Source organism: Electrona antarctica (genome assembly GCF_951216825.1).
Source record: "Electrona antarctica genome assembly, chromosome: 8".
NCBI lineage: Eukaryota > Metazoa > Chordata > Actinopteri > Myctophiformes > Myctophidae > Electrona > Electrona antarctica.
In genome coordinates this window covers 44,767,707-44,782,680 of record NC_136789.1, presented here as the reverse complement: position 1 = coordinate 44,782,680, position 14,974 = coordinate 44,767,707, and positions in this window count along the sequence as shown.

The following is a 14,974-nucleotide window of genomic DNA, read 5'->3' as shown; positions in this document are numbered from 1 at the left end:
TTTGGTCATCACACACAGCCATGCAGTGTTTCTCTGTTGTTGTTATGTACAGAGGGAAGTCAGAGCTGGGGTTTAGTCAGGCCGCGAGAGACACAAGTTCTTCTATTTACATTGTAGCCATTTGAGGTATAGCGCGCTCTCTCTGACTCTCCTACATCTTGAATTCACCAAAGACAAGCTAAACTATCCCTGTGGGCGTCTAAGATAAAGAAATGTCTGAAAAAATGTGTGAATAAATCTTAAAAGCTCTTCTCACTTGCATGGTGGATAATTTTAAGAATGTCAATCAATCAGACAGTAAGCTCTATTAGAATTCTCTATAGGCTACACAATTTTACTGTGTGCAGGATCTACAGTATACCATTTATTTTGGTAATGGTGGTGCAATGCAGTTTCAAAGCTTGACAGGTCATTGTATATGATTGTGGTCACAAAAAAACAATGAGCAATTGGGCCTGACTCACAGCTGTGTTTATAGCATCCTGGATCCCGCTCCCATACCATGTCTGCTCTCTCCCGCAAAAGCTTAGCGCGTGTGTGCGTGTGTGCGTGCGCGCACACACACACACACACACACACACACACACACACACACACACACACACACACACACACACACACACACACACACACACACACACACACGTACAGTATGTGTGTATACTGTGTACACACAAACAAACATACTGTAAATACACACACACACATGGCCCAGAACAATTTAAAGGACCTCGAGCTGAGAGGCTGATATTGGCCCCAACCCAGCATAACATACTGTACAGTACAGACAAGACATATAGGCATTAGGCAGACAGATTTGCTCAGCCGGACCAGGACCAATCTGTCTGAAGCAGGACTCTGCAGCCCCGCCCCCCAAAACAGGTGATATAATTGCTAGAACACTTATTGTTTCAACATGGACGGCAGGGGGCTTCTATTCAAATGTGAATCCATAGGGGCTACGCCTGCAGTTCAGAACTTTAAATGGCAATTATGCATGATGACATGAGAATGATGATTCTAATTTATTTAATTAAATTCAGCTGAATTCAATTTCTAACACAGGAACTTTGTTATTGTAAGACTTATAAACATCCGTTCTAAGAAGATCTTGAAGCTTCCTATGAGTGAATTTATTATATACTGTATGTGAAGAATATAATTAAAATGTAATACATACTACTACCTATATATTTACCCTATGGCTTGATGACAAATTTACTTTTCAAATACCATAGACAATCTTGCCTGTAAACTAAAAAGCGTTTTTGTTTTTTTACCGGAACAGAGCTAGTTTACCAACGGCATGTAGGAAAAGGGTTATTGGGTTAGTGTTGGACTATGGAGATGTCATCTATGGAAAAGCTGCTCCTTCTGTCCTTAAAGGGAAACTTCACATTTAGAAGATTTAGAACACTTTCCTGTAATATATGTAAGGAAGTGAGCCCAGTGTCCATGACATCAGAGACACTGGGCTCACTGCTAAAATCTAAAATATCTAAAACCACATATTACACACATAAAGACCACCAGGAAAGTGTTCTAAATCTTCTAAACGTCATTCTGCTCTGCGATTTGTATCTGGAGAACCTTATAGGACTCATCACTGCATCCCATGACAGAGTGGGTTGGCCTTCCTTGGCTGACAGGCGAAATAAACACCTTATTTGAGTGTTTGTTGGGGACCTGGACGGCAGTGGAGGCATGCGGTGTACAGCCTAGTACTTGGTAAGAAAACCTCAAACAAATGTTGATGCTTTGATAATTCATTTTGATTATATGGGGAAATATTTTAATTTAATAGTGTCATTTAATATTCCATTTACAGACTTCAGCAGGTGTGATGTTTTGTGAGGGGGAGCTGGGACGCTGCCCGAGTCAGTAAAGGGTAGAGGAATGGGTTTTAAGAGGGTTTTTGACATGGGGACATTATATAATGTGAGTCAACTGTTAGCCGCCCTAATTTATCCTGTGCACCACATTCAGTGGGAGCCTTGAGTATAATGACTGGGTAGGGTTTAGTTTTTTATTTAGGTCATTTTGCTATATTTTGTATAATGTAATGAATTTGTATTGAGGGGTAACCTGACCAGATGTATTATGTGATCTATTGTAGGAGCTGGAGGACAACTAACCTACAACCTTTCACTGTTTTTCCCACCGTGACATATTCGGCATATTGTATTTAAGACTGGACTTTGTCAAAGCTTGGGCCATGTGCCATATTGGTGTTGAGGACATATGGTAGGCGTACTGGGCCATTTTGTATGCTGTGATTACTTTAATTACTTTATTTGCTTGTGTATTTATATTGTTTTGATTAGTTTATTTGCTGTGTATGTTTAGTTTTTGAGGACCCAGTGGAGCACCTGAAGCCTTTACTCTATATCACCTGCCCTTGGGCTCATGCAGTCTCTTAGGATCATTCTGGTTCTGTTCATTCTGAACCCGTACCTACTTGGGGAACCTGATCTTGTTCAGTTATATTGTCCAGCATATACAGTATACAGTATAGTTAATGCTATGGTTAATGTGTTTGTAGGGTCCCTCACTCCTATTTGTGAGGGTGTCGTAGTCGTTTCATAATATAGCCCTGATACACAAATACAGAGCCAACTCAGGTCCAGTTTATTTGTTTAGAGGGTATCTCCACACCATTCACTCTAAACACTACTGACTTTACTGATTGCCATATCCCATCCAAGTTTGTATTGATAATATTTGTACATTCCAATAAGCGTTTCATGGTATTTTGCATCGTACATGACCCTGTTGTTCATACAACTTATATCAGTAGCATACATGTCCACTCCACACACAGGCTCCTGTTATGCACTTTTTAGTGGGATGAATTGGAGCCGTTTTCCATCATAATTGGAAATGACAAATTGTATAAAGACCTATGTTATTTTTGTCCCCCTTGATAAATGGTACACAATGTACCATATAATTACTCACCAAGTGTAACTAATTTCTCTTGACATTACCAAAAGTAAACAAGGTGGAAGAAATATTTTGGCTCACAGTCCACACCAATGACTCAAATGTTTTATTTTTTTTACTGTGTGTCAGCTTTTGCCTTGGAATACAAGATTGGAATTCCACATTGAAATACAAAAATCCCACCCGTGTGAAGTGAGCTCTTATCATCGTACATCATCATGCCGCAAAATAGACACTGAGACAATATGCCTATTTGCTCAGACACTATGACATAAAATTCTCCATTCATTGTCAATAGGAATTTATTTATTATTTAGTTTGTTTAAGACGAAGTTTATGGACGTTAACCAATGCTCCTCAAAAATGAGGGGCGCTGCTAAAAGAGAGAGAGAGAGAGAATGTGCATGCATAAAGTGTTGGAAATCGAGTGGCAAAGTCATTTAACGCAATCAGATAGGACTTTTCAATTTGGATGTATGGGCTGTCAAGGCCAGAAAGTCGTTTTTTGCCACTCAGTAGGCGTTCCTGCATAACTTCCGGGTATCATGATGACACACGCATACCGTGTGACATCATGTGATATATATATATTTATTTTTCTTTGCTACTGGATTATGAAAGAAGACTACTTTTTTCCGAGACAGTTTTTGGAAGTGGTGGTTAAAATGTTTCAAATCAATGACATAAATCACTTTAAAAGTGTGGAAGAGAAGTGCGTGCTTCGGAGAAATGCGAAACGTCAAACCTTGAGAAAACATTCCAGGGAATCGTGTGCTATAAAAGAACATGTTTTCTTTCCAATTGGTAAGGTCTATTTGCAGCTGTGTTCTAAAAAGCCTTTACACATGACATCATATTTGGCTCACTTTCTAACAGCTTGTGTTTGTGTTTTTCCTTGGTGTATCACACTGGATAGTATACCACTATTGTACAATTATAATAACTAAAAGAACAACTACAGTACCACACATATAGAGCAGTAAGATTAGATTATATTGAAGCACTGGTCAGAGTGTTTATATATAGTATGAATGTAAGGAAGGACAAAAAAGGAATGACAGAAATAGGAACTACTCTGAAAGCCGCAACCTCAATTGCAAGTTGCATACCAATATTATTTTTATAAGCAACTGTCATTCTCATTACAGTGTTGCACTTGATTACTTGAAGGACACGTCTGTTCTGCTTCATCTGAGTGACATATAAAGCACTCCTTAGTCCTTCCAGGCACAGATATGGAAATAATGGCTCGGTTCAACTTAGACCCTGACATCACAAACCTGGAATGAACTTCACTGAGATAGATGAGTGCCTATGCAAATCTTCTACATTTGAAGTTTGGCTAAATAATAATACAAAAAAAATAAAAAGGGATAAGACTCCATTAGCATCTCAAATATAACTGTCAGATGTCTTACGAGTGTCTGACAAAGGCTTAAGTTCTTATTCTTGTACTTTGAAATCGGCTGAATTTCAAAGCCTGGGCCATCTTTTTATAGCCTATGGCCACCAGAACTAATCTGTTTGAATCCTTTCCATCATTATAGTTTGTAACATGATACAGAGCCATAACAGACTGCATGTCAACATAATACATCATACTTTTGATTATCTGTTGTTGCTTAGAAAACATCTGTTGAGAACAGCAAATGCCAGGACAAAATTTTAATGCTGACTATACTGATGGGAAATTGTACTGTATACAATATGCCATAATACCATAATTACCTGCACTACTTTTTCTCTTGTGTTAATAGATCTTTCCGGGTTTGAAGAGTAGGATTTTACAAGCTGGTCTATAGGCCTACTGTGTGTCTACATGCCTCATTAAATACCCTGTATGTGCCGATCTGGCACGTTGACTTTCACAGTTTGCATTCGCACCTGCATTATTATTTTTACAGAATATCCTTACGGCAACGACCCAGGATCTGCACTCAAATTTCCAAAAAGATTTTCACATATGCAACAGACATATTTCATCATTGCAAGTATCAGTTTTTAGTTGGCTGGAGGCAATGGAAAATATTTCCAAGAAAATTCTCCTTCCATATGTCTTTACTCATGTATCAACAACTTGAGGTTTGCATGAAGGGCATCTGAATAGAGCAATCTAATGAGCTTAGGCCTATCTGAATTCAGGAAATTGATCCATGACGGTCTGTTGATGGTTAAGTCTCTTTGCCCCAGGCCAGCAAATGGCTCTAACCCTACCGCTGTGTGAAAAGTCATCTAAGGCCGCTTCTGTGCCAAGCCCTGGCTGGCTCTTCTCTGATATCATCCAATCCAGGAAATTACCATAAACACATACATCGTGAGATTCAAAGGCTCAGAATCATACCTTTGGTGCCAAGACCCACGATTATTATGTTTATAAACTGCTATCTCCTCTGGCAAGAGAAAAGCCTGTCTTACCGTGTCAAGACAGACAGACAGACAGACAGACAGACAGACAGACAGACAGACAGACAGACAGACAGACAGACAGACAGACAGACAGACAGACAGACAGACAGACAGACAGACAGACGGACGCGCACACACACACAAATTAACCACAAGCCTAACCGTGTGTGTGTGTGCATGTGTGCGTGTGCATGTGTGCGTGTGTGTGTGCGTGCGTGCGTGCGCTTATGCTTGCACACAGATGTCAAACGTATTTCAAAAATAGTGAAAATAGCAGATCAACCCTAGTTCACGTGTTGTCAATATTGTAAATCATCTTTTCTGGATTTTTACATCTAAAATGACATGCCCAAAGCTTTAAAGTGGATAAAGCTGTTTGGTTGTTGACTAACATTTATCATCAACAGAATGAACAGTGCTTCCTGAATCCTAACAGCAGGAGAGAGTTAAAACGGTCTCTGAGGTTACTGCCTCATGGCCTGGCTGTAACTAACTATATTTAGGGACTTTTTTCTCCACTTTTTTCTCTCTTTTCTCTGTGGTATCAAGCAGTGAAAAACTGACAGGAGAAATGCGCCAGCTGAGTCAGTGAAAGTCTGTTTCTCATTTTGTGCTGACCCAGCTTTACAGGACTGCCCCACTAGTGTCACTCACACTCCCACAATGCAGCAACAGATGGGGGAGACAGAGATGCAGTGGTTTAAAACAGCTTGGTTTTCAACCAGTGGTCCGGGGACCACCAGTGGTCCTTGAGGGGATTCCAGGTGCCCCAAAAAATTCAACTTTTTGACATTTCTTATGTGTTTTTGGGGCTCCCATATGTGTTTTCTATCCCCACAAATTGTTTCAATGGAAATTGCTCTCAGAAACAGATCAACTGATTTTGGCCTCATCGTGATGTCATCAATGTCACCCTACTTTGTATAATTCCTCCTGTTCTTCAGTCTTCAGTTCCAAATTTGCATTTCCACTTTGTTTACAATGTCCACCATTGTTGATTTTCCAAGCTGGCATGGAATGGAAACAAGCCTGGTTTTATCTAGCATCAGTATTATAATAATGACTCAAATATTAAATAATCTGCATATCAGCGCCCCCACCACCTCAGGACATTGTGATACTGCAGCTAAAACGGCTTTCAAAGTCCAGAAAGAAATGACAAGGCCTAGTTATATCAGAGTGGTGATTGAGGCTCAAACCATAAGAAATAACTTTGAGGGACATAAATATGATATTATATTAAAAGCAGTTTTAAAATGCATGTTATTTGCATTTTAAATTATGGAGACTGGAGAGTGAGTTGGTATAGCGTAACATGAAACCCTTACCCTTACCTACTGTTCCATTTGGTTTCATTTCACGCCCTCACAAGTAAAATAATTGTTAAACATCATTACTTAAAGAATGTAGAAGAATTGTTATTGTGCCTGTTATCTCTCCCATGGATAGCTACCACATCAATACAGCATGGAATTGTGGACAACATCTTATTCAACGACAAAACAGGTTTTGGGTCTGAGAGGCTACATGTCATCAAATGGTGGTGCTTACTGCTTGGCTTAAATGGAGAATAAATAATGGACCATGACATGAAAAGGGTTGAAATTTGAAAACCACTGTAGACATGCACTCCCTGTCCCTGAGCAGGCTTCAAGCGCACTCTTTAAAATCCTCCGGTAGCCACGCCCCCTACCCCCTCCCCCCTCCACACACACCTGCTGCAAACAAACAGACAACAGAGTGACACATGCTCCTTATGTTTGGTAGTAAAAGAGTGAAATAAACAACTTATAATGTAACTTTACACCTCATGGAATTTGAGTGGAGTAGTCTGCGTTGTTAGGAAGTGAAAACTGCTCAGTCACAAGTGTGACAGTTTGAAAGAGAAGTTATAACAACTGCTTGGTCGATTTGTTTTTATTCTGCAGGTGAGTTAGCTACCTATGCTAAGCACGTGTGTGTAGTGTGCATGCACGCGCGCGAGAGAGGGAGGGTGATATGAACAAACATAAATTAAGGTGCTGGAAGTGCTGTGTGAATAAATATACAGACACAATGTTTTGTTTGGGGTGTCACTGTCACAGCACCAAATCCTTGTATGAAACAATGAGGGTTTAATTGAATGAAAGTGATATTGATAGTGTTACAACCTGAATTGCACATCTAGATTTCTATCTCTCACTTTATTTCAAGGCATACCCTAGCCCCTTTCGGAACCATCGGTTACCTTTTCTGAATTTTGTACGGCGGTACCCTAGGGTCCCTGATCGGTTATTCCACTCTCCATAGGACGCAGATTTACATACTCTCTGTTCACGGAGACCTGCTAGGTCGCTTGAGTGTTGGTGAGATGTTTCAAAGATGCATACAACAGCTTTAGGAGACCGCTGCAACGTGTGCGAAACGGCATTAACCGCCGTTGCCATTAAGTATTTTTTTAAGTTTTGCTTCTCCTAAAGCTGTTGTATGCATCTTTGAAACATCTCACCAACACTCAAGCAGGTCTCCATGAACAGAGAGTATGTAAATCTGCGTCCTATGGAGAGTGAAATAGCCGATCAGGGACCCTAGGGTACCGCCGTACAAAATTCAGAAAAGGTAACCGAGGGTCCCAAAAGGGGCTAGGCATACCCTAGTCCGGGGCATGTCCAAACTAAGGCGCGATTGGTTCGGCGCTGTAGAGCCTACAATGTGACGGAACTGGCTATCTGCGCGTTCCTGCCTCTGTCGCAGATAGCCAGCCACGGTGCTGGAGGCGGTACAATAGGATGTCAATAAGGAAGTCAAGGAAGGAAGGAAGAGAGCTGCCAAAACGGTCTAACAAACATTAAAAATACTTAACGGCTTCTGAGCCGTTCACGGAGGGGTCAGAGGGTTCGTTGTCTCCTATAGCTCTTATGCTTCTTTTGGAATATGTCAGCATCATACCCACAGCGCAGCACAAGCGTCGGAAAGGGTAAATCAGCCTGCGTATTGAAATGAGCACGTCGCTTGAAGTCGATGAGACCGGACCCTACGGGTTAGGGGTCCAAAGGAGCTCAACCCGGGGGGTCCGGAGACGGGCTAGGGGGGCGGGTACCGTCCTAAAGTCGGCTCTTCGGTGCTACTGAAAATTTCTGACGAGCCGAAATCATTTCGGCACTACAGCGCCGAAACAGCGGTAAAATAGGAGTATGAATCGGCCCTTAGTCCCCACAGCTTCCTTCCTAAAATGTATTATTTATCCGATATAAAACATTAAGGGCTGCATTTTGCGCTACCCTTATCCCTTATCCCTAAACGTATTTGCCATTTTTTACTATTTTGAAAAAACATTTTTAAATAGTTCAACTAGCCGATCTACATCGAGACATTGTGAGCTTGTAGATCAGCTGTTTGAACTTTTTTTTAAGATGTTTTTAAATAGTAAAAAATGGCAAATTAGTTTAGGGATAAACTTAGGGACTTTAGGGACCCCTTATGTGGTGCAAGATATGGCCCCATATGTATATATGTAAACTTATGTATACTAGACTGTGTATTATGCTGTAATCGGAAGGATGCATTATACGTATAGGTTTTGTATGTTTGTCTGCTATTGCTAGTGAGTTGTGACAAGGTACACAACTCACTTTGTGAGGGCACCTACCCTAGACCAAGAGGTCAGCTCACTTTCTTTTTTTCTACCTTACTTCTTTTTACCTTACTTACTTATTTATTTATACTCAAAGCTTACAGTGTCTCTATCAACCTGCTCCACAGGTACACAAGCCAGTGTGATGACCCCAGACCCCAAGCTCAGCTTCTTCTCAGCCCTGACTGCAGTCCATTCTCCTGTGACATGCGGTGAATGCTGCACCCTAGAGCTTGCCCTAAATAACTGACCACTGCACTACACCAGAATGCTATGTGTAGTAAACATCCAAGGCTGAGTGAGAAGATGGCAGCCAGGTCGTTCCATTGATACTGGGAGGAAAGTACTGGCCAGCTAGCCAGATGTATGGAGGATGCATGGAGATGACTGGAGACACCGCAGGAGGGCTCATCATGAACAGCCGGAGGATTGTGTTCCAAAGCTTGACCCTGGTGTTTACATAACTGATGAAGTCAAGTAGAAGACGGCTCAAAAGTAGGAACTTTGTTTTTTGCTTCTTTGCTGCTGCTGCTGCTGCTTCTGTTGCATGCTGTATGTACAGTATGTACTAGTGTGATTGGTGTACTATTACTGTAATTTTGGGACCCAATGACTGTGTGGTATTGCAGAAACATGTTCAGTAACAGGGAACAGTATATGTGGCTCTTGATCACTTCAATAATCCTATGAGTGAATTTGCTATTTCCTTTTGGTTCGAGCTAGAGGTTTTGGGCTTTGAACAGCCAACAATTCCAAATGTTAATTTTCAATAATTGAAAATTGAAGAGTGATAAACGTAGGTTATGTGTTGTGGTTGCTGAGGTTCATTGTGAGTTATTGTGACGGGTGGTTTATGACTGGCATGGTGGCAAAGAACGTCTCTATGTTGGCCCTTTCTTTCTTTCTTTCTTTCTTTCTTTCTTTCTTTCTTTCTTTCTTTCTTTCTTTCTTTCTTTCTTTCTCGATAGATGGATGGTACTGTAGTCTATACATGGTTTACCCTTTTACTGTTTTTGTCTTCAGGGTGATTTTCTTGTACTCTAGAGGTTCTCAACCACTGGTACTAGTACCACTGGTGGTACTTGAGCCCCCCTCTGGTGGTACACAGAGGTGTAGTTATTCTGACCAAGCAATTGGTTGAAATAGGCTATCCAACCTTTTAACTTCACAACCTTGTACCTGGGCCACATTGAATGTCTTAACCAGACGAGATACACAAAGCTACTGCAGGTGCTCTTGGCAGCCAGCAAAAAGTCAATAACAAGAAGATGGCTAACCCCAATCACACCCACAATGGACGATTGGCACGGAATAGTCCTGGATATTTTCAAAATGGAAAAATTAACATACATCCTAAGAACTAGACTAGACAAATTCTACCAAATTTGGAACAACTGGATAGTACACATTGCCCCTCTGAGAGCTGACTTTGTGTGATCTCACTGGTCCTAATAGCCTGCTTTATGATCTTTGTAGAAAATGTTTAAGACACCCTTCCTCTTCTCATGGTCGAAGTCCAAAGCTGTTTTGTTTTTGTTCCCCTCAGCAATATTGTAAAAACTTTAGTTTCTTGGTTGTTGTTGTTTTTTTGTCTTTGTCATTTTTCTTTTGTCTGCCCACTCTTTCTTCTTTTTCTCCTTCTGAAATGTACACTCTGAAGCGATATTGCCCTTTGCCCCTGTTAAGTGTTGACTTGATGCCATATGTAGTCCTGAAGAAAGCAAGGATGTTACAGAGACACTGGAGATGGAGTCACTTGGAGGGGGGAGGGAGGGAAGAGGGGTGAAAAAAAATCCTGGGAACTGCACTTGTGTCCTATGTATACATGATAGAAATGCTGTTATTGTACTGCTTTTTCCAAATAAAATAAATATTGTAAAAAAATAAATAAATAGGCTATCCAGCCGTGCTGAAATGAGCATGGCAGCACACTTAGCCATTAATAGAAGATTTGAGAACGGATTAATCACATTAGAAATATCATCAGTTGTGCTGATTAGTGACACTGATTAGACAGAGTTTTGTCAGAGCAGCAGCATTATTGGCTTAGGAATGGAACAAAAAGGGCAGGTATACGCTCCTGTATTTTAACATCAGTTAGTATGGTGGTACTTGGAGAGTCAAATATTTTCGGAGGTTGTATGTACTTCAGTATAAAAAGGTTGGGAACCAAGTCTACTGCATCCAAAATACAATATTTAGCTGAGAGGCTGATTATATAAATATTTATCTTGGCTTAGGTTGCAACAGAATCTGTGTTCTACAGCCAAAACTAGAAGGCCGGTGGTAGTGTTAAATTATGAATCATTTCACGCATAGTACAACCCAGTCAACCTTTGAAAAATAGCATCACTGGCTGTACTTTCATTGACACACATTACTTCAAAATAGACACTAATCAATCATTTTAAATATTACATAAGTAAAGAATAATCGGTCAGAAATGCTAAAAACGAAAAAGATTTATATGACGCACGCACGCACGCACGCACGCACGCACGCACACACACACACACACACACACACACAATACCTCTAGGAAAACATGCTGGTTTCCTTGCAGCTTCTCAGTTTTTCATTGTGAAATGCAGGTGTTAGATGTTGTGGCGAGAGCACAGACCATTGGGTTGATGGCCAATCAGTCAGTCTGTCAGGTTCTTGGAAGGCCTAAAGGGCCTGCAGGTCTGACATGAAGTATGGACTGTGCTGTGAAATGTTCCACAAAGCCCCTTAACAAATGGTCGTGATAAAGCTGGTCAGATTCTGTAGCTTAGAGGTGACATTACCATAAAACATATTCCCCAGTAGAACTGTATATTGTTCATATCCATTTTGAGGGGAAATAAATAATCATGAAACCTCAGGTTCTTCATTCCAATATTATAATGTATTTGAGTGAGAAACGTGTTATTTTCTGCAGCCACAGACTATTCACTTTCAATTCAATCTTTATTTCAGACTCAGGGTCCATATCACATACAAAGAAAAATAAAACAAAACAAATGAACCGCAATTTATGTTTGGAAACGTGTAGTATTTTTTAAAGGGTGGGTGTGTTGGTTTGGAATTGAAGAATGAAAGAGATGATTACTCCAACAGCCATGTGAAGGGTAACGGTTGTCTACACTTTTACAATATGCATCTTAGTACTTTGTATGCAAACAATTTGCATTCCCGACAGGCCGACAAAGGTATATGGCAGAAATGTTGCAGAATTTGAAAGTTTACAAGCTACGGTAATGTGTGGGTCTAATGTTCCATGTTTGTACTACTACTACTACTACTACTACTACTACTACCACTACCACTACCACTACCACTACCACTACCACTACCACCACCAACAATTGTCTCCACCAGGCCGAAGGCATGGGGAGAGAGTATGTTTTGCACTCCGTCTGTGTGTCCTTCCTTCCGTTCCGTCCGTTATCAGCTCATCTCCGTCACCGTTGGCCCGATCCATGCCAAACTTTGCACACACACTCCATGGAGGCCAACGACGAACCTCTGCCCCAAATATTCCTCAACGGCCTGTTATAGCGCCACCATGAGGCTGATTTAGGCAAAACACATTTCTGTAGATTACTCGTACACATTTTATCCATACATCACACAATTCGGTATACACTATCTCCATAGTCATGTGATCAACACAGATCTGCACAATTTCCCATCTTCCATCCTGATTGGCTAATATTGGCTTCCAAAGCTCACATGATGAACAAAATGCCACAAATCACAAACACAGTGTGCAATTTCCGTGAAATTATACACGCACATTTCCACTAGGCCAAATCAGCCTCATGGTGGCACTATAACAGGCCAATTCCTGTTTTTATCAATCTGTATACATTATGTATGCGCACTCCCTAGAGGCCATGGAAAAACATTGTCCCTGCATCCCTCCACATCTGCCGGTTATAGCGCCACCATGAGGCCGATTTCTGCTAAACACATTGCTTATGTTAGTCGCACAGATTTCATCCAACTCTCACGCAAATCGGTACACATGATCTCTGTAGTCATGTGATCAAGACGAGTCTGTTGGATTTATCAGATTCTACACTGATTGGCTAACATTGCCTTCTAAAGTTTTCAGGAGTGGCCCGTTTCGTTCAAAATGCTGCACATGTCCTGCTCATCCAGAATTCTATCCTCAGAGATGCTATGAGTGATCTGGCTCTGCATTTCCTCAACAAAATGAAGAAAATTGTTGCAAAAAAACAAAAACATGTTTATATTACTCCTAAACATTTTGCCAAACATCTCACACACTCCTATCCTCCTGGTGGAGACCTGTGCCCAGAAGGGCACTTTTTCTAGTTTAGTCTCCATTTGTTGGTAGGGTATTTTTCCTATGTGCATGATACATATTTGGAATGGGTAGAAGTGGCCACACAAACAGAAGGTCCCAGTGCAGCCAGGTTTGATTCCCAGCGTTGTTCCCTCAAAACTAACATACCGGACCGGTACTATCCCCAACCCTAACCTTAACCCTCATCCATACCAAACAGAGACAAACAAAGGGCAGAGACTTGCGAGAACCCTGAGCTAGGCACCCAGAGAAGAGAAGATGACGACTCTCTCTTCCAGAGTTACAAATGGATACCCTTATATGGGGGGGGTGCATACTTAGTTTAGACTAGTCATTGGTTAGAAATGGGTTAAGGTTAGGTTTAGGTGTGCTGCCCCGTGGGAGGTTAGGTTTAGGGTGAAGGTTTGAGATAGGTTGTAGTTGTAGGACTAATGACTGGTCTAACCAATGACTAGTCTAAACCAAAAACTGTCTCAGACTTAAATGAACACTCAGGATTTTACAGCGCAGCCTTCCTTTGCTGATTGGATGGAACAAACAGCAGAAAGTCATTTAATTCAGGTGCTGGTGTTTAGAGGTCGAGGTACAATGAACACCTCGTGTCCAACCTCGCACAGGCATGCATGTGATGTCACCACAGCACTTGAATTAGGGTGGGGCAGCATGGTAGTAGTTAGTACAGTAATACTTTATTTGCGTGGTTTACGGCAAACGGTTACTAAGACAGCGGTTCAGAGGTCACATGGATGGCACCCAGTTGGAAAGAGAGACGGGGGAACTGGAAAGGAAGGCCCGGCACGGGCGTGCCAGGGTTAATCACTCCTCTTGCTTCTCAGAAGCATTAATGGACTGCATTTGTCTCTCTCCCGTCTCTAAAGACTGAAAGCACATTAAATAGTTTGGGTTAAGACGGCACAGCTGGACAGAAGCCTGCCTGTCAGTTAATCTGCATCTCTCCTTCTAATTCTTACCTAAAGTGTCTCTCACTCTTTTGTCTATCACTTTTTTTTCTCTCTTCATCTGTCTTCCCCTTTCTCTTGTGTTTGGCTGATAAAAGTAATTCTGATTGAGTGAGTGTGTGTGCTGTGTGCGCTGTGTGCGTGCGCACGCATCATGCGTGCTGTGCGTGCGTGCGTGTGCACGTGTGTGTGTGTGTGTGTGTGTGTGTGTATGTGATACTGTAGAAGAGAGTTGGTCTTGGTCCGGCTGCCTGTCAGCCTGTTATTCTGTGTGGACTGCAAAAATGTCAGCAGCGGCTTTGGCCGACTTCTCAACCAGGTCACAACTCCCTCTTTTCCTTTGCTTTTTCTGATCTTGAATTTACAGAATGTTGCATTCTTCTGCCAAGTGCAAAACCCTGTTTGGCCACCAAGTCCATTTGTCGTACCTTCCACCAATCCACCCTCTTCCTGCTTGGACAATCCCCCTCAGTCAGTGTATTGTACAGTATATCAATCATTTTTCTGCCAAACTTCTCTTCCTCTCGCTCTCGCTCTCTCTCTCTCGCTCTCTCTCTCTCTCTTATTCATTCTCTCTCTCTCTCTCTCTCTCTCTCTCTCTCTCTCTCTTATTCATTCTCTCTCTCACACTCTCTTTCAGATTCAGATTCATCCTATATAGCCATCAGGATTCGATCATCTGGTCTCCCACATTGGGAAAACAAACATACAGTAACAGGTTTCTGGTCTTCCGGCAGA